Source organism: Equus caballus, chromosome 21, assembly GCF_041296265.1.
Source record: "Equus caballus isolate H_3958 breed thoroughbred chromosome 21, TB-T2T, whole genome shotgun sequence".
NCBI classification, from domain to species: domain Eukaryota; kingdom Metazoa; phylum Chordata; class Mammalia; order Perissodactyla; family Equidae; genus Equus; species Equus caballus.
This window is the reverse complement of record NC_091704.1, coordinates 51,512,360-51,536,463: the sequence shown is the minus strand read 5'-3', so window position 1 is coordinate 51,536,463 and position 24,104 is coordinate 51,512,360. Positions and strand designations below refer to the sequence as shown.

Genomic DNA, 24,104 nt, shown 5'->3' with positions numbered 1-24,104 from the left:
ATATATTAATATAAAATTAAAACATCTTTTCTGTTATCTTTATACAGAAATAGATGACATATTTGTAATTACATTATTTTGAAAAAAGTTAATGCTATCTCTAGACTATTCTTTTTCTATTTTGAAATTGAGTTTTAGAATGAAATAGTTTGGTAATATTTTAATTTTTTCTGCACTATTTGATCTAAAATAATAACATATAATGATAAAGTACATTTAAAATAATATTTCTATAAGGCATAAAATATACATCTTGATGAATTTGTTTGGTTAAGAGGACTTATAGAACGTCTCTCTAAGTACTATAAGAGATTCTATGTTTAACTACTTACAAATGAGTAAAGCTAGAATAATTTTGAATGATAATTGTTGGACTTAGTCAACTCTACGTATTTAGATTCAAATTTTGAAGTAACATATTAACATTTGGAAAAATATTTTTGCCATGAAGATATTATTTGATTTTATTCTCTTTTGTGTCTTAACTGACTCTGGTGAAAAGAATGCCCTTTGCTGCACAATGACAAAGCTGTGTTTCTCAAAGTTGGTGTCATTTATTGAAGTCATAATAGTCATTTTGTACTATTACTTTGGGGATTAATTTTCCTTGTAAAACACAGAATACAGTTTAATACAGAGGATAAGTCTTTCAGAATATAGCACTTTCCCTACAAAGCATAAAAAAGGTAATTGGAGGCTGAGCAGCTTGTAGATATTCATGTAAGTGTATTAAAAATGAATGTGTCACTATGAACTTTTGCATTCCTTAATGTAGACATAGAAATTACACTCAATCATGAGAAAGGACAGGTTTTTTTCCTTCTAAAAAATGCTATCATATCTTTAAATTCGTTCACTTCCATTTCAAAAAATATTTTACTCATAACTTTGACCAGATTAAGAAAATCATCTCACAAAATTTCTGATAGAAAAAGTTAATTTAAAGGTTTGCTCCATTTTTACAAGACATGTTTGTTATTATTTTTCTTCCCAATAAACGTATACTGAAAGTGTAGCTCAAACAATTATGGCCTGTTCTCTGAAATTGATTGATTCTTTAAAAATGTTTAGAGCCGCTTAGATTTCTATATCTCTGTGGAACAGTTTTATAATTTTATTTTAACAGAAATTTTCCATTTACTCAAAATTCCCAACTTCATTGACTATAAACTGTTTAAGTAGTCTGTTTATATATCTGAGAATGTTCCCTTTTTCACTGTTGATGTTGGTACTTTGTATGTTTTTATTCATTGTCTGCATTATTTTTATGGAGGAATTATCAGAATTAATAATCTTTTCAAGGAACTATTATCTTTGTTTCAGTTTTACTATATTGTGCGTTTGATTTCTATTTTTTAAATTTGTGTTCTTTTTAAAATTATTTTCTACATTCTGCATTTTTACATTTCTTTTTATTTTTTCCCTAGTATCTTGAGATGGAATAGTTCATCAATGATTTTATACCTTGTTTAATATAAATATACTCACTCAAGGTCTGGATTATCCTCTGAGCAAGGTATAACTGCATCCCACTGTTTCATATGTTATTTCTTCATTATCGCGCATTTAATTTTCTTTTAATATTTCTTATAAATCATAGGCAATGTAGAATTATTTTGATCCAAATGGGTGGAATTTTCTCTTTATCCTTTTCTGATATTTATTTCTAGCTTAATTCCACTGTGGACAGTGAACCATTTTAATGATTTCAATAGTTTATCACACAGCATGTAGTCAGTTTTGGTAAATGTATGATATGCTTTTGAAAACAATGGGAATTCTCATTGTTTGCTACATACTATATCTAAAGTAGGTCTTTTGCACTATGCTGTTCAAATATTTTAAATTCTATTAGTTTTAACTGTTCTTATCTGCTCTTGAGAGCTGTGTTAATCTTATAGCATAATTATGAAGTGGTGTTCATGTCTAATCAATTTTGTTTTTATTGGGGAAAGTATTTTTCAAATTTAGGAAAATTAGATTTAATAAACAAAAACTATTTTAGGGAACATCAGAAAAATCTATGAATTAATTATTCTAGATGAAGCTGTTAATTAGGATATAAACCTGGGAATATAATGTAGCATTTGAAGATATTTTAACTCACACTTTTATAACTAAATATTCCAATAATTTTTAGAATATATTTCAATGGTAACTTCAAAAAATAGATCTTAAAGTAATTTTTTTGGAAATGAAAGTATTAAAGTAAAACTTAACCAGGCATTTGATAAGGTAATATTTTTAAAAAATATATGGCTAGTCATATTGTACAAAATAAAACAAAATATTTATGTCTCCTATAGTGATTTAATACATGATATCAACACCTGAAATAGGTGATTTAATATCTTTTATTACATGTTATTTGATGTACTTATTAAAAGCCATAAATTCACAAATGGCAGTTACATATGGGAAAGAACTGGTGCTTAGTGTGAGGACTAGTCCACTGACTACTCTGCCACAGGTGCGTCAGAAGAACTAATATTCTAAGTCAAATCTCCTTGGGAAAAAAAAATGCAACATATCATGAATTCCTGATAAACATTCTGATGGTATTTACTAGTGGAATGTTAATGGAAAGTCTTGATTTACGAGCTTTTAGCAGGCCAAACATGGTCCATCAGGATAGTCTATTATAAATAAATTTGTCTTTTATGGGTTTATGGTATGCCTGATCGTTTAGAGAATGTGGAGTAGTCAAAAAAGCCTATTAATCTATTCCATTAGTGAATGCCTATAAAATGGCAATATTCTAAAATCAAAATAGGTCCTTTTAGTGTAGCAATCTCTACACTTATACTTCTCAGAACAAACATCTTCTGTTAAATTTCAAACAAAAGTGGGCTCAAAGGTAGGAAAAAAAATATTTTGGTAGAGTTGTCATGAGCTGTGACAAAATCATTAAATGTGATTCATGTGTACGATCATCATAAACCAACATAGGGATAATTGCATCCAGAGCCTCCTACTGCAACTCATCACTACTCAACGTTCCCTCCACTAATCACCTTTTCCAGCCGGCACTTGACTGGCATCTCTGACTCCACTTGAGATTCACTATAGTCTTGTCTCTACAGATCATTACAGGTACATTTTTACTGAAGCACAATAATCTAACTCAAAAATGTATCTTTTTTAAGTGAACAACTGAATTAACTTCACAGTTTGAGAACTCCTATTAATGATGGGCAAGGTCAAGACATAGAATATTAGCCACATTGCAGAAGCCACTCTAGTTTCACATCCAATAACTACTCACTCCTTTCTCCATGATGGTAACCACCATCTTGCCTTCTAACACTGTGGATTAGCTTTGTCTAATTTTAAATGAATATAAAATGAATTATAAAATATGTATATTTCATCTGGCTCTTTTCCCCAACATTATCTTGTGAGAGTCATCTTCGCTGAATGTAAATATATTTTGTCATTTTCTGTGATTACACTATTGGTAAACAGTTGGCCTGTTTCCAGTTACATGCCCTTATAACTAATGCTGCTATGAACATTCTTGCAACATCTCAGTATTCCTGAACACTCATATACACCTCCAAGTGCCTCTCATCCTCCTCCTATGACTAGAGGGCTTGCTGATGCATGTTCTTCTCTAGACAAGTGCAGAGTGGAAGATCAAATACTCAAAGCCTCCTAAGTCCTGTGCCTGGCACCCTGTCACTTCTGGCACATTTTAATAAACAAAACAAGTTAAATTGTCAAATCCAAAGTCAAGAGGGGACAGGAGGTGAATATACTTCATCTCTTTAGGGTGAAAAATGGCAAAATCATATGCCAAAAACTAGGGTTAATAATAAAATATAATTCATCAAATTAGTGAAAATATTCTCATACGTCATCTAATGCAATCTTCATTTTTTAACACGCTCCTTTAGATATAGATCCTTCCTAAATCTGATTTCTGTGAATGGTTGAGGTATGCATCATTTTATTTATTTACATTTTTATATGGATATTACAATTTAATAATTGCCATTGCTTGAAAAGACTGGTTTTCTTATGCTGCTTTACAATGTCATTCTTCTAAATATTGGTCAATTTTTGGTCTCTTTATAATACATGTTGGGCTACATGTGTATACTTGTGACAAACCCACATTATTTCATTGTTATAGCTTTAACAATATCTAGTAGGGTAGATATTCTAATTTCCTTTCCTTTTCCAAGAATATTTTAACTCTTCTTGGAGCAATGCACTCCATCTAAATTTTAGAATCAAATATTCAAAATCTACCAAAAAAATTTTTGATGGGGTTTTGATTGGGATTGCATTGAATCAATAGACAAATTTGAGAAAAACTTAAATCTTCACAATCATGAGACTTACAATACTTTAAGCAACCATCCATTGATTTAGATCTTCATTAATGTCTTGTGTTAATGCTTTATAATTTTCTGTACATAGTCTGGCATATCTTTTGTTAACATTTTTACCTATGCATTTGGTATTTTTCATTCAATGGTATTATATCATTTTTAAAAATCATGTTTTGTATTACTGACATATAGAAATACATTGATTGTAGTCAATGACCTTGCAGCAGTAAACTTTTAGATCCACTTAAAATGAATGACATTTACTTGAAGACTCTTTAAGGTTTTCAAAGAATAGATCATACAATCTTTCAGTAATAGCAATTCCTTTTGAATTTCTTATAACTTCTTTTTCTTCTTCACTTAGTGCACTGACTAAAGCCGCTAGTATGATGGTAAATATTACCAGTCTCAGAGGGAAATCTTTCACCTGGCTATTTTGTAAAGTATGAATGAATTCAGTTTACTTTCCTGCTCCAAATACCCTAATATTTTCCTACAACAGTTAAAATAAAATTCAAATAGTAATGAAACTCGGCTGCCTCTAACCTTTTCCTCTATATATATCCCTTGATTATCCCGCTTTAATTATATTGAATATTTGTTGTTTAATTACTTTCCTTTGTTTTACAGATAGCGCTCTTGGTGGGCAATACAAGTTTCACAGCTTCCTCTAACATGCCATGTTTGTTCACACCTAGAAGTCGAACAGTTGTTTTTTTCCCATTATTTTGTTTTAATTTTGAAACATTTTAAGACTATTTTGGAGAAGAAGTTAAAAAAACTGCACAAAGAGTTCATGCGTACCCAAGGATAATATCTTATATAAACACAGGACATTGCCAACACCAGAGGATTGATGTTTGTATAATGCTATTAACTTAGCTACAAAACTCATTTGGATTTCAGCAGATTTTACATGCACTATTTTGGGGTGTGGGATGGATTTGGGTGGTGTTTAGTTCCACAGTATTTTAACACGTAAATAGAATGTGTTCAGATAACTATCACCACAACCAGGATACAAAACTGTTGCATCACCACCAAGAAATTTCCTCACATAAACCCCTAATTGTCAAACTCTTCCACCAAACTTAAACCCCAGCAAACACTGATCTATGGTCATCATTAGAATTTTCTGTCTTCGAGAATGTTACATATATGGAATCATTCAGTAGAAAACCCTTCAAGATTGACTTTTTTACTCAGCACAAAGCCCTTGAAATCCATTTGAGTTCTTGAGTGTATCAATAGTGTGTGTCCCTTTTTCTCCCTCCATAGTCTTCCATTGTATGGCTGTCTCAGAGTTTGTTTATCCACTCACCATTAAAGGATGTTTGGGTTGTTTTCAGGTTTTGGCTATTACACATAAAGTTGCTATGAACATTCACACATTGGTTTTGGCATGAACATTTTCCCTGTATTTTCACTTGTTTCTCATTTGCACTTCGTTCATACAGGTCCTTAACAAAATGAGAACTCCTTTGCCAGACATGCACTGATTTCACTTTCTACATTAACAGTCTCATCCTAGTAATTCTCCTCCACTTTACTGCTTTTGTATATTTTCCGTACAATATATGTGTGTGTGTATACTATTTACTGTATAAACTACTTCCTAACTCCTCCACTATAATGCAAGCTCTGTAATGGGAAAAGACTTGTCTTTCTTTTATTTATCTTTGATATCCTGATAGCTAGAAGAATTCTTTTTTTTTTTCTGCTTTATCTCCCCAGACACCCCCCCCCCACCCCCCCTGTACACAGTTGTATATCTTAGTTGCATGTCCTTCCAGTTGTGGGATGTGGGACGCGGCCTCAACGTGGCCTGATGAGCGGTGCCATGTCCGTGCCCAGGATCCGAACCCTGGGCCGCTGCAGCAGAGCGCGTGAACTTAACCACTCGGCCACGGAGCCGGCCCCTAGAAGAATTCTTGATATATATTATTCCTGTAGATGTTTGTTAAGTGTTAAATGTTTTTAAAAAACTATTTTTTATTTTTTTATAACACATCTGTACTTTCACTGCACAGACTCCAGCATTAGCCTCCATTTCCCAGTGAGCCCTTGATCTTGGTATCACTTATTTAAAATCGAATGTTTGCTCTATATTATTACAGATATCAAGACTTATCCTAATGCTTCCTTCACATGCAGAGCATATCCATCTGGAATATCTGCTGTAATTCTAAACTTCAATTTCTGAATAAACATCATCAATACATCTTGAAGGGTGACAATGTTATCTTCAACTCCTCAACTGTATAATGCAATTTTGGTGAAATGTTTTCCTCATCAAAATGTTAGCTTACCATTGCTTTTGCAACCTGCTGTTTTTATTTTTCTTTTGAAGAGTACTATGAATAAATAATAGCAGCAATGTAGACATTTAGAAATGTACGCATGGAAAAAAATAAAATCATTTCCCTATAACATAAAGCATATTCATAAGACTATAGCTTTAATCATATTATTTCATTGAAGACAGGCAGTAAATGATAGGAGAAAGTCTACATGTGAGTAAAATTTCATTCATTCTGAAATAGCTATCATTAGTTTTAGTTCGACAATGGTATGCTAATTGTGAGGAAATATCATAAACATATGACATGATGCTAATGTCTCAGCTTCTCCATTTTCTGTGTGAGAATAAGAACAGAATGTTCTGGGTCGGTAAACTTGCTAGGATAGCGCATGGTGCTAATAATTCACAGGATGCTTTTTCTTTTAGCTGCTCAAAGAACATTGAGATTCTCTTATGTAGGTAGACAAACACTGCATCCAAGACCATGCGTAGATGTTTTTACCTTTAATAATATATAACCTCAGTAACTAAAACTTATCAGAAACGCACACACGCATATACACACTCACACTTTATACAAAGGGGAATTGCTGCCAAGTTCTAGGACAGCAAATATGCAAACTTCTCCCTCTGATTATTTCCTAATTAATGCTTTCTCCTGAATAACTTACAAAGTATTTTTAGACTTTCACCTGGATTTTTTTTCTAAGTACCTTAAAGTCAACAAATTGAAATAATTATATATTTTTAAGTATTCCTTTAATAGATGGTCAAATATAATCTTCATGGCAATCTTTCGAAACAGAAGACATCTCTCTCTTTACTACATCCAGGAACATAAATTTAGAATTAACTTCCTTAAGATTATTTCACTAGAAAACTTTGTAACTATAATTCATTAATTTGTTAATTTACATTTTTATTTGTCCATTCAATAAGTATGTTTTGATCAGTATCTATAGGCTAAATGTTATGCTTGTTGTCTAGAGTTAAGAACAGAACAGACAATCCCTAAAAACTTTTATGTACACACACACATACACACCCTGTAGAGTGATCAAAAGAGAATGGGAAGAATGTTCTAGTGCAGAACAGTGTTGAGATAAGCCAAACATAAAACTGGTATGTCCATTGAGTTTAGAAATATGAAAGTCAATGGTGATTTTACAGATAAAAGTTTAGATTCAGTGATGTGTTATGATCGGTCAGAAAAAAATGTGAAAGAGAAATTTTGATACTGAACTTCAGAGGAAAGAAATGGGACAGTAGCAGGCTAGAGGATTATGAGGGAAAAAGAAGTAGTTCATTATTGCTCTGTGTGTGTGTTTGTTCTTCATTTTAGTGGGAAAGACGAGAACCTACTTCAGTATGTGGATGCAGTTGAATTATAAAAGCAAGACGTTGAAAATACATTTGAAAGAGGATAATAGACAGGTCTGGCTCCATAACCAATGCTCATTCTAGTGAAAGCCATGGTCTCCCATTTAATCAGTGCTCTGAAAAAGCTCACAAAATTATTTCTTTTTTCTGTGCAAAAATTCTTCTTCCATTCTTGATTCCACTCTCATACAATTGTTACCATAATAGAATTTTCTCAAAATAGGAAACATTAGATTTTTGTGAGCAAAAATAATCCACTTTAAACTTCACATTTTGTAGTAAATGATAACCCAGTTTTTCTGTATATGAAAGGCAATGAGATGAAAATATGAGTTCACTAATGTGAAATTCATTATTAATTGATAAATGCAAGCATGCATATTACAGTTCAAATGTTGAGAACTCTGAAAAAAAATAAAAAGTGCCAAAGAAGAAATATTTGATGTAAAGTGGTGAAGGCATCAGAATAAAATGGAATATGAGGTCATGAAGCAGAGGAAAATTATTCTTGGAAACCAGCAAATGAGATATGTCTTAGCCCTAAAGGTAAATAGCTAAATATCAGATGATAGAAGGAAAATGGGGATGTAACTCTTAAAACCTGATATTGTCCTATATTCAAATTATATAACTTAATGGGATCTAAATTTTTGATTGATTATACCATTTCAATACCTACTCTAAATGATGAAGCTCTTTAGTTCTCCCGTAACTGAAATGTACTTTATTACTTTATTAATTTATTCAAGATATTTACTAGGGGTCTAACTTGTGTCAAGAACTCTGCAAAGTACTATAAATACAAAGATGGCTCATTTTGTGAGGGGATTCCATAGCTAATGCATATAAACCTCTAAGCTACAATAAAATTTGCTAAGGGTAACTGCAGAAGTTTCAAAATGCACAAAGAGAACTGAACAATTATGCACCTAAGAAATTGGAGAATGCTTTGTTGAGAAGGTAATATGTGGATGTTTCTGGAGGAATCAATAAGGCAATCGTCACTGCCATTAAGAATGAGGAAGACGGATTTTCTAGGGGGGAAAGGTAGTTAATTTAACGGCATAGAACATGAATTAGGCAAAGAGGAGCAAGGACAGTATGTTATCTTCTGTTGCGCAAATTTAAATTTCTCATCAGAGGAATTGGCCTGCAACATAATGAACTATAACATGGTAAAATATGAATAATATGCTCAGAGAGCTCAGATATCTGTGTTCTGAGGTAGAGAACATCTTCCTCATTTCTGTCTCCTTTTTGTGGGTATCTTCCATTAGATATCAATACTGTCATTAATGTGTTCTTCTGAGGATTTCTTAACCAAAATATTATAGCTGGTCTGATGAAGAAACCATAAATCTTTCGTATATCACTCCCATGGGTCTTATTGGTTAAGAGAAACATATAAATTGAGCCCAAACAAGGAATCTAGATTGTATTCCTATTTGAAATAGATAACTCTGTAATACCATTCATTCACTGATTCATTAATATATATTCCTGTTTTTATTTAGTCACTCCTTCAATACGCATTTTTTTAAGTCTGCTAGCTCCCAAAGTATTATGCTGACTCTGTCGATAAAGAAATTAATGTAGGCTTAGTCCCTAGCTTACAAGGTGTGTATTTGGGAGGTGGTAGTGGGGTATGCATTAAATCAACCTTGACAAAATTAATTCTTCAATTAAAATTGTGTGGAGTGCTACAAAGGAGACGTACACAGTGTTTTAGAAAAGCCTAAGTGGAGCTAAGCTTTCTAAACAGGGACTATTTCCCAGAGGAAGATAAAATAAAGACAGATATTATTGTAAGAGAACATGGTTCCTCCTGCAGCTGCTGTTATTAATATTTAGTTCAAACTAATTATCAGAGCATTTTATCTCCCATATGCCTGATCGCTATTGAGTTTGGCTGCATTTAGTGATCAATTTAACACTTTAGAAAGTAATTGTGGTCTGAGTTTTAGATTCACTACCACTTCCTCCTCTTGCCTGACATCTAGTGGAAGAGATAATCAGTGGGAAAAGCACCAGGGGAAAATAAATGAAAAGCCCAAGTTACCAAAGGGAAATAGCAAAGGACCCACCTTCCTGGATCACTGTATTTTATAGAATAAGACTGTACACATTGCGTTACTACTCTGCCCTTGTGTGATTTAACTGTATATTCTATTGTAATTTTAACATAATTACCTAGTAATCAGCTAACAATTGTTTTCACTGATGTTGCATTATTGGCAGAAAAGTAGTTTTCTCCTCGTTATGGCTTCCTTCTCTTGCTAATCCTGAAATACAACATGCATATGTAATTCAACATCTCAAATAGCTTATTCAAGCTTTTCCTAGAATATGAGGATACTATTTAATGGTGTTTAATTTTTCTGTCAAATCTAATTTTCAGACTCATGTAAATGAGGATAAATTAGCATATGGTTTTCAAGGTTATGAAACTGATTCAAATATCATGCAAAATACATGCCTTTTACATAAGAAATTAACTAATGTATCACTGTAGATAAAGTATAGAAGTAAATGTGAATAGCCTTAAATAACATATTAAAAGATAGATAGTCGAGGCAAGATTTAGTTCTAGAAGAGTGGAAGTAGCTGTTGACTTTCATAGTTTCATTACCAAAAGCTGTTTACTGAGAATAAGAGAGAAAACATGTATTTACGATTTGCTGGGGTATTTTTAGATCCACCCTTGTGTGTGCAAATATGTCTATGTACCTTTTAGATGGTTCTCCAGTTTCTTTTTGTAAATAGCTAATTCTATAGGGAGTTTTTTTTATTTGCCTACAAATAATAAGCTAAAAATGAATAACTCCAGATATGAATACATTGGTCTCTTCCATAGACAGGCTCATACTGCTCGGTAAAATAGCAAATATAAATGTAGTGATGTTTCCTTTTCCTGAGTTTGAAAGCACCTCTTTACCATCTTTAATCTCCATATATTCATTTTTCATATTTTCTTTCTCGGAATCTGTTTTTAAACTCCAGTGTTTTTAGAAAACTTTATTACTTCACTTTGCTTTATGTTTGAAGTTATTTTTGGTTGTCATTGTTCTCTTGTTATTTTGGAAGGAAAGGATTCAGAAAATATTCTCTATAGGTGTGTGTAATAATCACAAGAAAATCGTAGTCAAAAACTCATAAACAAAGAATAATGGGTCAAGTAGTTTATGCTGGGTTAATAGATTCTCTAAAGTTGGCAATTTTCTTTACTTAGAAAGCATTTTCAAAAATTAATGAGACATTTGAAAGGAAAAATATAATGCTAATAAAACAGGTGCTAATAAACAAAGAAACGAAAAACTTGAGAATTGAAGATTACTGCAACAAATATAACCAAATGCCATTAGAACAGTAGACTATATCTCCAGGCTAAATAAACAAATCGATTATGAAAAATAATATAAAAGCCCATATAACTTTGCATTCTACATAGCTAGCATACTCACCAAAATTTGATTACCCCAATGGGGAATAATAAGGACTAATTATCATCAACACAGAAGAAACTAGCAAATTACATAAACCTGCCTGTGAATCCATTTATCACTTGGGGACAAAAGAAAATGACTGAGCCTCTGAAAAATAAACATACTTTAAAAAATACCCTTTCACTTAAAAAAATCAGATGTTGAAAAAATGAACTGAAAGCAGAAATATATCAGTCCTTTTGAAATCTTGAGGCAAATGATAATTTTCTAAAAATAACTTTATCCATGTAATACTTAAAGAAATAATCCCCCAACTGAACACATAAACTAATTCGCAAGCCTGGAGCCTTTCTATTTGGCCTGAGAGCGTAGAACTGTAGCGTATTAGAAGGTGAGAAAACTTTTGAACATATAATGTAACTTTTAAAGAAGTACTAAATTCATGCAAATTTCATGAAAAGATAGCAATGCATTTATGGTATACTTGTCATATAAATCCACGTCTGCATAAGCATAATATGATCCAGACCCCATGTGAAGCCATGCAAAAGTCTTTTGGAATGTCTTGTTATTGTAAAAAGTCCAAGTTCTCTCCTAAAATGAGAAAACAGATGACCTGGCTGCAACTGGTCTGACATTTAGCAAGGGAGTCACCGAAGCACACTGCGGACCTGGGCTTCTTAGGTGTTATTTGTGGAGCCCTTACACAGGAACACATTCAGGGGAAGAAGAAGAGAAATATAGAAATCCTTGGAAATTTAGAGTGTGTGGTTTTGCTGCGCTACTACCTCCAAGCTGTTCTCTCAGCTATCTTATGTACGGAGTTCTTTGCAGATGAGCATCTCGTTCAGGCCCAGTACGCTTGAAGTGAGAAGGTGGGGCGTTTCAGAAGAATTACTCTGGTCAATATGTTTCATGCTCATATCTAAGATGCTTAATTATGATTGCATGCTCCTACGACTTATGATAATAAATCTAAGATCAATCCGGATCATGAAAAATTCACTAAAACCCTTCAACTTTTCAATATAGCATGTCAGTTTCCTTTTCATTTTGTCGTATTTTTAATTCATTCATCGTCCATTGCCTCTTCTCTGCATACCATTTTTTTTTTTAAGGTGAGGAAGATAGGCCTGAGCTAACATCTGTTGCCAATCTTCCTCCTTTTGCTTGAAGGAGATTGTCCTTGAGCTAACATGTGTGCCAATCTTCCTCTATTTTGTATGTGGGATGCCTCCACAGTGTGGCTTGATGAGCAGTGTGTAGCTCTGTGCCTGGGATCCGAACCCATGAACCCCAGGCTGCCAACGCAGAGCACATGAACTCAACCACTACACCACCAAGCCAGCCTGAGAACATTTTTATTTAGCTATTTTGAAGGAAGAATAAATAAATGAACACTTTGTCTTACACATTATAATCTGTAAATGTTCTTTAATTGTCTGACAGAACAATGGCCAATTTATAGATCATATTAATGAGTCACAATTAGAACTGTGTGGCTGATAATATCATAATTGATCATTCCATTTTGCACTACACCCACTCTTGAAAAAATGGAACTCTTTAGAAACTAGCAGTGTGTTTAGTTCAAATATTAAAAACAGAGTGAGAGAAGAATTTTTCTCAGAAAATAAAACTCATTAACATATATTTGATGTTCAACTAAATATGAACTAATTATAATATTTTTAAAAGAATAATAATAAAGGTGAAAGAAGGGGTTTCAGATTGATTTTAGATATCAACTTAATTACTAATTATCAGGAGAAATTAATAGCATGTAATGGAATCTACTGTTATAATCCAGCCAGAGTTACTACAAATAAGGACTAATTATTGTTATTAGGAGAGTTCTACCCTGCTGTAGTATGAAATGCTTCTAGAGCCATTTGTGCTTTTTATTAATTTTTGCATTACGTTAAAATGACTGAAGACTTAACCACGAGAAGCCAAGAGTCACTAAAGCATAAGACATTCAAAACAGTTTATGGCTCTGCTACTGTTTCCATAGCTTCTGTGAAACTGCCCTCTCCCCATCCCATTTTAAACAACAAGCTATTAACAAAGGGGATCAGAGCTGATAGAGGAATTGATCCTCTGCTTATTTTCCATCATATAACCTCTTTCTCGTAATATCATCTCAGAGTATCCTAACATAACCAGTGTCAAATTCAGCATGTAATATGAAAACTTAAGGTTTATTGACATTTGCACACATATATGAGAATGAGAGAGACAACATGAGTGCACAAAGATGGAAGCAAGTCAAGCTGCCATCTGAGAAGCACATGGTAAAGAAGACTGGCAGGTTATGGGGGGGTGTGTGTGTGTGTATGAGTGTGTGTTTGTGGGGAGTAGTTAGTTACAGAGCATCCTCAGCCTGATAATGCGTATAATAGAATCATATAAATACCAGAGAAAAATGATGTGAATATTGGGCTGTTCAATCTATTCTGGTGGGACAATATGAAATCCCCATGTTAAAAAAAAGATAATTCAAAAGTATTTTTTCACTTCCGTAGTTTATTTCACTTCTGTAAAAATGTAAGAACGGTTTATGATTGACTGATTCAACATTAGGTCTCTTAATGTATGTGATCTTGGTATAATTAGGCCTTCTGTTCCTATCAAAGACTTCCGATCAATGTGTTTATCTTTTGTCCCTCCATTGGCACCCCTAGGCCAACATCTAACAATTTAACTACGTTATCTGCTTTCTCTGGCTTTGCTACCAGGCTGTTTTCCATTTGTTTTGCGGTGGTCAGCAAAAATGGTTGGCCTTACTGCAAGTTTATCGCTTCTGGATGAGCCTTTCTCATCTACAAACAGTCCTTTCTTATGTTCCCTGTGGTATCTATTTTAAATCTGTTGTATTTTTCTGTATATCTGTAAAGCAGAGTTTACATACTTTGTAGAGAATTTTAAGATTATCTAAGGATTTTCCTGCAATTCTCCTCTTCTCTGTTGCAAAATACCTATATGTTTTAATCTATATTGAATCCCTCTTTTTTCACTCACGTTCCTTTTTAGTTTTCATAAATGTCTTGTTTAGCCAATTAATCTCTTGATATCTTGCTCTTGATCCATCAAATTTTCATCTGCAGTGAATCAATCTCTTCCTCAGTCGGATGCGTTTAACGTGCTTTTATCTATGATGACATTGCTAATTAACATTCCTTCTTCTTGCCAATAAACTATAGCTATTACACAAGAAGTATTGATTTGAGTCAGCCACTTACACACACAATCTCTCACATACTCTCTGTTGAATATGTCCTATTGCCTATCACTATATTAAAATTGTTTGTTTTAACTGTTGCTATTGCATATATGAAAACATAGTAAAGAAGGTTGGAGTCAGGCAGCTTACGGTGTGTGTGTGTGTTTGGCACCATCATCTATTCATGCATTCAACAAACATTTGGTGACTGGTAAAACAGAGTTGAACAAGAGAGATTGGTCATTGACCTTAGAAAGTTTGCATTCAAATGAGATGGGTGGAACTTCCAAGTAGAAAGACACATGATCTTTCAGGTGATAATAAGCACTAAGGATAAACCAATACTGGCTAGTGAATAGGGGAATGTAGGGTGCTCTTGTAGATAGCTCGGAAGGCCCCTCTCTTGTAGCAATATTTCAGCCAAAATCTGTGGGAAAGGAGAGAGTTCTAAGGGAAAGGAAGAGCAAGATGTCTAAGTTACAAGCAAGCTCAGTCTGTTCAAGGAATTTACAGAGGATCAAACATAGCATGTGAAGGGGAGAGTGTTAGGAGATGAGGCCAGACTATGTAGGCTCAAAGGAAGAATTTTAGATTTTATTTAGAGTGAGAAGCGAAATCATTTATAGGTTAAGCACAAGAGGTCCACAGTCTGACATAAATTATAAAAGCACCCCTCAGAGTATGTGTGGAATGTTGGTAGGGGAGGAAAAAGGGGCAAAACTCTTTGTGGTCTTGAATGTTCTTAAGCAAGATGGTCTTGGGAAATTCTCTTTACCCTTGGCTTCCAGTGCACTGTACTGTACTGGCCCTCCTCTGCCTCCCTATGTCTGTACTCATTTGATTACTCTCCTTTCATTCTCTAAGTATAAATGTGAGTGTTTTCTCTTCATTGGTTAATCAGAACATTTTCCTATTTTTCTGGCTGTGTTTCTCTGCCATGCTTTTGTAGTGCATACCTCCTTTACCTACATGGACGCGTCTCATTGTAAGCCTGAGAGAACAAACGCCATTTTTATTGTTTTGCAGATAGAAAGTCTCCCTTTTTCTCTCTCTCTTTCTTTCTCTCTCTCACACACACATGCACACATATGAGTATATTTGCATATACAGAGATGTAAACATATCTAAATCTATCTATCTCTATACAAAATATTTGGATGGATTGTCCATAAGTTGGAGAAATGAATGGACCAGCTCTTGCAAACATTCAGCAAGAAGCACCTGTTCCAAGACAGCTCTGCACCGTTGCTTGAAATGTGTGAGAGTAAGCATAAGGGTTTGGAAGGAACAGTGGAAAGGGAAATATTTAAGGATTTAGAGGCTTTACTGGATCAGAGAGTTGAACCTCATCCCAGGGCAAGGAGAATCGTTGTCAGGAGTGATAAGACAGTAAGTGCTCAGGAAATATTTTTATCAGGACTTTGTTCAGTACTGTGAGTTCTGAATAGACATTTTTAAGTTGTGTTTATCAACCAATGCTATACATATTATTGAATATTAATTATTAGATACATATTAGTTAACAAATATTAATGAAAGTTGGAGTAAAATTCAGATTATAAAACTCAAGAGCTGTGCAGAAACCTTTAAAATACTTATGAAGAGGCTTCATCATAACGTACAAAATTTCATGAGAAAACTCTCCTTTGAGTTAAAAACTGAGTAACTACCTTACTCCATGTTTATGTTCTATATCAGGAGAAGGTATAAATCTGGCTTTTTATTTCAATTACTGCACAATATCCCACAATATGTAGCCTAGTGATGGAGTTTATATATTTTGCTCATTTTTTATTTTTCTTTTTAACACAATGTTGGAATTAACCTCCTTATCTGTATTCCTTTTCTGCACTTGACCAATTTCTTATTTAGTATAGACACAGAGTAGTGCAACATCTGGGATTACTGTTTATAAAACTCTATACAATATCTATTTTTATTTCTGTTGTTTTAACTCAAAAATACGTTGCCTTACTGAATATTATTTATAGCAAAAAGGAGTCTTCCTTTATCTTCTTCTAGTTGTGGTTTTTGTTTTCTTTTTTGTGCTGAGGAAGATTCGCCCTGAGCTAACATCTGTTGCAAATCTTTCTCTTTTTGCTTGAGGAATATTAGCCCGAGCAAACATCTGTGCCAATCTTCCTCTATTTTGTTTGTGAGTCCGCCACAGCCTGGCTGCCAACCAGTGGTGTAGGTCTGCACCCGGTAACCAAACTGAACCACCAAAGTGGAGCTTGCTGAAATTAGCCACTAGGCTACAGGGCTGGCCCCTATTCTAGTATTTTAATATTGTTAAAATGTTTAATTTAGGGTGAGTATAGGAAGAGTGAGCTGAACTAATCAACACGTCTTAATTATTTGTTTGTCCTCTCAAACACTCTGTCAATACTATCATTATTAACATGTAAGCACATGTGCCTTAACGTTATGAAGTTCAGCAGGCTAGTCTGACCACAAATTAAGCTTGCACACAGGCTCTCTCTGTTGTGATTTGCTGATTACTGCTTTCTTCACCCTCCTCACTAATTTAGGCTCAGTAAAGAGGAAATAGGTCATGGAAGATAAATGAGCTCTTCAGCAGAATTCTTGCTCCAAACTCTCCTTTCTTGCCTATGTGTGGTGTATAATGAGATCTTTACAGGGCCATTCTCCTTCTCCCCTATGTATATATAACCCCAGATTTCCTTGCCCTGTTTATGAGAAGTCCACTTATGATTTCTGCTGAGAATTATGAAAAAAAATTTTCCTTAATTTGATTCCAGGTGCCATAGTATTTGTGAGAGAAGTTTCTGTTCTATAGTTTAGTTTTATGACCATTTTATTGTATTCCATCATTAAAGAGGCATTTTTTTTCTCATTTGCTTTGTTCTTTCTTGTTTTGATTTAGCAATTGAGGTTGGCTGGTCATATTAGTGCATATTTTCTATATACCACATTTTCTTGATTGTATTTTATTTCTGACTTTAGATTGTTAGCATTCCCCCTTCTCTGTTTGAGAAGTTTACATTCTCTTTCTCTTCCTTATGCTACTTTTAAAAAAAAATTGGTTTTTTTTTAGTGAGGAAGATTGGCCCTGAGCTAACATCTGTGCCAATCTTCCTCTACTTTGTATGTGGGATGCCACCACAGCATGGCTTGATGAGCAGTGTGTAGGTCCGCACCTGGGATCTGAACCCATGAACCCCAGACCACCAAAGCAGAGCATGTGAACTTAACCACCATGCCACCGGGTCAGCCACCTTTTTAAAAATTTTTATCAATCACTTTACATTTCTTTCTATTAACATCTGGAATCAAATTAAATCTCCATCAAAATAGGAAACTTTGCCTGACAAATTCCCCTTCCACCTACTACTTTATTAGAGTATATTTTAAATTTTGTTTCATGTTTACTGACTTGCACTCAAGTTCTGTATATATGTGTATCTGTGTATGTTTTACTACTGTATATTCTAAAGAAGTTGTAAGAAAATGGTTGATTTTCAAAATTCTATCCACTGTAGCTTTTTATTTCATTCTCTCCTGGGCTCTGTCTCTCATTTTCACTGTCTCAATCCCTTCTCTCTGATATTTTACATTTGTCTCATGTTCCTTGCAGCTCTAAAATTTTATCGTGATATCTCTAAAAAGGAGTATATTTATCATACATATAAATCCATCAATACTCCTTGAGATGTTTCAATCTGAAGCTTCATGCCACTCTCTATCCAGAGAACTTTCTTTAACTCAGAGAACTGTTACTAGCATGGCTTGTTTCTGTCCTTGCTTTTGAATTCCTATTAGATGGAAATCCTGCATTGGAGTTCAATGTCTTTTTTTTTCAGTTCAGTCAATTTGACTTTCTTTTTGAGATACAATTGCAAACTCATCATAAGTCTATTTAACGTTCATCACAATACATATTTATAATTTTTTTCCTTATGATGAGAACTTTTAAGACCTACACTCTTAGCAAGTTTCAGATATACAATACAGGACTATTAACTATGGCAGCATTCTATAGACTACACTCTCAGGACTTATTTTATAACTGGAAATTTGTACCTTTTGATCACTTTTCCCCCACTCTGGCAACTACGAATCCATTCTCTGCACCTATGAGTTCAGGTTTGTTTTTTCTTTTCTTTTTCTTTTTAGATTCCACATAAAAGTGAGATCACACAGTATTTGTCTCTCTGATTTATTTCGCTTAGCATAATGCCCTCAAGGTGCGACTATGTTGTTGCGAGTGGCAAGATTTCATTCTTTTTTGTGAATGAATAATATTCCATTGTGCATATATATTTATCACATATATATATGACATTTTTTATCCATTGCCCTGTCATTGGACACTTATGTTACTTTCATGTCTTGGCTACTGTAAACAATGGCTGTGATCAACATAGGGGTGCAGATATCTCTTTGGCATAAGATTTCTTTTCTTTTGGATAAATACCCAGAAATGGAATTAGTGGATCAAAGAGTAGTTCTACTTTTAATTTTTTGAGGAATTTCCTTACTGTTTTCTATAATAACTGTACTAATTTACATTCCTACCCACAGTGCACAAGGGTTCTCTTTTTTCCATATTCTTGCCAACGTTTGTTAGAGTCTTTTTCATGATAACCATTCCAACAGGTGTGAGGTGATATCTCATTATGGTTTTGATTTGCATTTCCCTAATGAGTAGTGATGTTGAACAATGTTTCATCTACCTGTTGGCCATTTGAATATCTTCTTTGGAAAAATGTCTGTTCAAGTCCTTTCTCCATTTTTTCATTGTTTTTGTGCTATTGCATTTTATGAGTTCCTTATGTATTTTGGATATTAACCCCTTATCAGATTTGTGGTTTGAAAATATTTGCTCCCATTCTGTAGGTTGCCTTTTTCTTTGTTGATTATTTCTTTTGCGGTGCAGAAGCTTTTGAGTTTGGTATAGTCCCACCTGTTTATTTTTTACCTTGTTGCTTGTGCTTTAGATGTCATACCCAAAATACCATTGCCAAGACTCATGTCAAGAAGGTTTTTCCCTATGTTTTCACCTAGGAGTTCTATGGTTTCAGATCTTGTATTTAGCTCTCTAAACCATTTTGAGTTAATTTTTGTGAGTGATGTAAGACGAGTCTAATTTTATTCTATTGCATGTGACTATTCAATTTTCCCAGCACTATTTATTAAAGAGATTGTTTATTCTCCATTGAGTATTCTTGACTCCCTTGTCAAATATTAGTTAACTGTACATGCATGGGTTTATTTCTGGGCTCTCTATTCTGTTGCATTGGTCTATATGTCTGTTTTTATGCTGGCACCATACTATTTTCATTACTATAGCTTTGTAACATAGTTTGAAATCAGGAAGAGTGATGCTTCCAACTTTGTTCTTTCTCAGGATTGCTTTGGCTACTTGGATCTTTCGTGGTTCCATGTGAAATTTAGGATTTTTTTGCTATGTCTTTAGAAAACGTCATTGGAATATTGATAGGAGTTACATTGAATCTGAAGATAGCTTTGGGTTGTATGGAAATTTAACAATAGTAAGTATTTTGATCCATGAACACATATATCTTTCCATGTATTTGCATCATCTTCAATTTCTTTCATTAATGACATCGTTTTCATTGTAAAGATCTTTCACCTCATTAAACACATATATTCCTAAATATTTTATTGTCTTTGACGTTATTGTAAATGATTTTCTTAATTTCTTTTTCAGATAATTTGTTAGTTGTATATAGAAACAAAATGTGGAGTTAAAAACCAAAGTTAGAATATGCTAGCCTTTACATTAATACTTGTGTGCCACAAATACATCTATCCTGAGGAATACTTCTCCTGTGAAATTCTCATAAAACAGTCCAAATAAAGGGATTAATATAAAATCAATGCCCGTTTATTATAAACAGTAGAATTCTGGGAGGAATTAGGAGCAGAATACTACCCTTGAGATCATGAAAGTACACATAAAAATGTAAGATACAATTAATGAATAAAAGTCTCTGAAGAGGAAAACCAAAACCAATACAAAAAATACTATAAAAATATTGTATTTAGAACAAATATTGAAAGCTAAACTTAATTCACAAATTCTTTAAAAAATAAAGGTAAATTTTGAAAGAGCACACTAAGTATTCTTTACAGCTAAGAAAAATGGTCAAGTCAATTATAAAATAAAAATGAAAACAAGCAGACAAAAATCTCAGCCGATCCTCACACTTTCCAACAGTAACTCTTCAGTCAGGAGACAACGGAGTAATTTATTTACGATATTCAGAGAAAGAAATTGTGAATGAATGATATATTTAAACACACTCATTTTCAAATTTAAAGGCCACAGGTATACTTGATATCAGCATGGAGGGCTCAAAGAATATTTTACTTCTGAGTCTTCCTAAGGAATCAACTGTCAAAAGACCTTCAAACAACCAAAATGACTAGAAAAAATGTTAACATGAAGACTTCAGTGATCTCTACACATATACTTACTTTTGCAATAAGATTAAAATTTTGTTACAAATAAAAGATTGTATGCAATAGATGCTTTCTCTGACAGTTAGAGCCAGTACCACTGTCAAAACCTGCAAGAGACGAATGGATAGAATATCTTAAAAATGGATTATTCTTTCTGAAATCCTCACAATTATTATTAATTAGGTATATATCAGGTACTGTGTAAATAAGGGAGGGGAAACAAAGTTACTAGAAAATTTAAATATTGCTTAGAGCAGAAAAACAATAAACACTATTAAACAAGAGATGACTAAGGATATTTATAGAAATGTTAGGATAAATATAACCATTAGAAAAATATACAAACCTTCCCTGAAAACAAAAAGTATACTTTAAAAAAGGCACAGCAAAAACACGAAGATGGTAAAGACTATTGTACACTTGATTACAAATAAAATGTAAACTTACACGATGGAACTGAGGTGGAAAAGTATCAATAATGTTGATAAAATAAACATAAATAGCCTCAACTCATCAATCAAAAAGATATTTTCAGATTGACTATCAAAGCAAAATCAAAAACTTTCTGTATGGAAGTAACATATCTAGAGATGTTTGAAACACTAAAACTAAAATAATAGCCAAAATATACCAGGAAAATGTAGATAAACAGAAGTAGGGATCAAACTCTGGATATTTGACAAAATGGAGTTGGCCTATATATCATTAAATGAGACAAAGAGAAATTTTTCATGGTGCAGGCTACAAATAACAATGAAGTTTATACAGTGAATATTAGTACTTATTCATCCAAAAACCAGCACAGTCCCAATTTTCATAAATCTGAAAATTTAGGCCATCAAAGGGAAAAATCAAGTAACATAGTAACAATACACATCTTCAAAAACACCTTTCTCAATTTAAATATGGAAAGTGAAGAAAAGCTATATGGGTAGAGTAGACTCAAACCACACAATCATTATAGGTAAGGATCTTGTATAACTATGAAACTTGGACCCTATGACGGTTAATTTTATGTCAACTTAGTTGGGCCATGGTACCCAAATAGTTGGTCAAACATTATTCTAGGTGTTTCTGTGAGGCTGTTTTTAAATGAGATTAACATTTAAATTGGTGGGCTGTGAGTAAAGCACATTGCCCTCCATAATGTTAGTGGGCCTTATCCAATGCGTTCGAGTCCTGATAGAAGAAAATGACTGACTTTCCCTTGAGTATAGAGGATTCTTTAGCAGATAGCCTTCAGACTTGAATTGGAACATCAGCCCTTCTGGGTCTCCAGCTTGCTAGCCCACACTGCAGATTTTATACATGCCAGTTTCTATAATTGTGTGAACCAATTTCTTATAGTAAATAGCTTTCTGTGTATATACAGATCTTATTTGTTCTGTTTCTCTGGAGAACCCTGACTAATATAGACCTCCAGTAAAAGAGAGTACACCTTTTTTTTAAGGATCTGCAGAATATTCACAAAAAACAAAGAAAAGGTTATATTTTAGTCCACAAATTTAATAGGCTATAAATATAAAATGGTATTGAGAAAATGGGGGAATTCAAGGATGGTTTCCCTGATCCCAACATTTAACATGAAGGGTAAGAAAGAGCTATCCTTGCAAAAGTTGTTGGAAGAACACTCTAGAGGGGAAGCAGAATTAAAAATTCCCTTGGATTGACCAAAAAAAAAAGAATCTCAACATTTTGCAGGAATAAAAAAGCTTGTGTGGCTTGAACAATATGAGAGGAAGGGGCAATGATATAAAATGATGACATAGGAGGAATGGGCATAGGTCAGACCACATAGATCATATTGAAAAAAAGTAATTTATTCCAAAACTAATCCTTATCATGGAATTTTTAAATGATCTGATAGCAAGATTCACTTGATATTTTAAAAATCATATTGCAGATAATGTTTGTAGAGTTAAAGCAATAAATGAAACAGAGACCAGTAATTGTCATAACATGTGGTGACTTGGTTAGGTTAGAAGCAGGGGATATGCAGAGACCATATTCAAATTGTTTTGCAGGAAAGATCAACCAATTCTACTGATTAATTAGCTATAGGATTAAAAGATAAACCAGGAATGATAGGGGAAAGTGCTCAGGAACTTGCTTTGCAGTGTAATAGTGCTGATGTGAGCATTGTGAGCAGTGTGCTTTGTGAGCATTCAGAAAGGATAGCTAGCCAGGACTGGGGAGACCAGTTAATATATCCTGCAAGGAACGGTATCTAAGTTAAACCTAAAACACTAACAAAGAATGGGTGAAAATTATTTCAGCCAAGGAATAGTATATATAAACACCCAGTGACTAACATCAAAGAAAGTATTGACTATTTTGCCATTCAATTGAATCAGTTATAAGATAAGGCTGGAGAAGTAGTTAGGAGGCAAGTTATGAAGGATTGCATATGAGACATACTAAGGAATTTGGACATTATTCAGAAAGTAACAGACAGCTCTTAAGAGTTATTAAACTTGGGAGTGACGGTTCAGATTTGCTTTTCAATAACACAGCAGGTGCTCTTTAAAAAACAGGTTAGAGAAAAACAGTACCAGATGAAAAAACTAGCTAGCCACTTCTTGCAGGAAACTAGAAAGAATCATGGTGATCCAAACTAGGGTGAAAGATAGTGGTAAGAGATAGTGTCTATGGAAGAAATGACGTGATTTAGCCATTGGTTTACGATAAATGTCATGTAGGTTTTATAAAGTAAATTCCTTATCAGTTAGATATTCATATTGAGGCATTTATAGGGTAAAAATAACAAAGTCATGGGCTTACTTTGAAATATGCTAGCACAAGACTAAAACACAGAAAGTAGAGCAAATAAGATGGTCAGAAGATTGATAATTCTTGGATAAAAATCACAAGCACGTAGATGCTTACTATACCATTCTCTCCATTTTTGGTTGTGCTTTTAAATTTACATTTAAAACATTTAAAAAGAGGAGATAAAACCAAAACCTACA

The 24,104-nt window shown here is 33.5% G+C and overlaps 1 long non-coding RNA gene across 1 annotated transcript in view; it reads left to right on the top strand.

The window, feature by feature from the left end:
* Positions 1-4,867, top strand: part of LOC111769637 (uncharacterized) — a 39,236-nt gene extending 34,369 nt beyond the window's left edge. The window contains exons 3-5 of the long non-coding RNA XR_002802416.2: positions 1,428-1,516; positions 3,897-3,937; positions 4,702-4,867. This is a non-coding gene — a long non-coding RNA (uncharacterized lncRNA). The remainder of the gene's footprint in view (positions 1-1,427; positions 1,517-3,896; positions 3,938-4,701) is intronic.
* Positions 4,868-24,104: the final 19,237 nt, after the last annotated feature.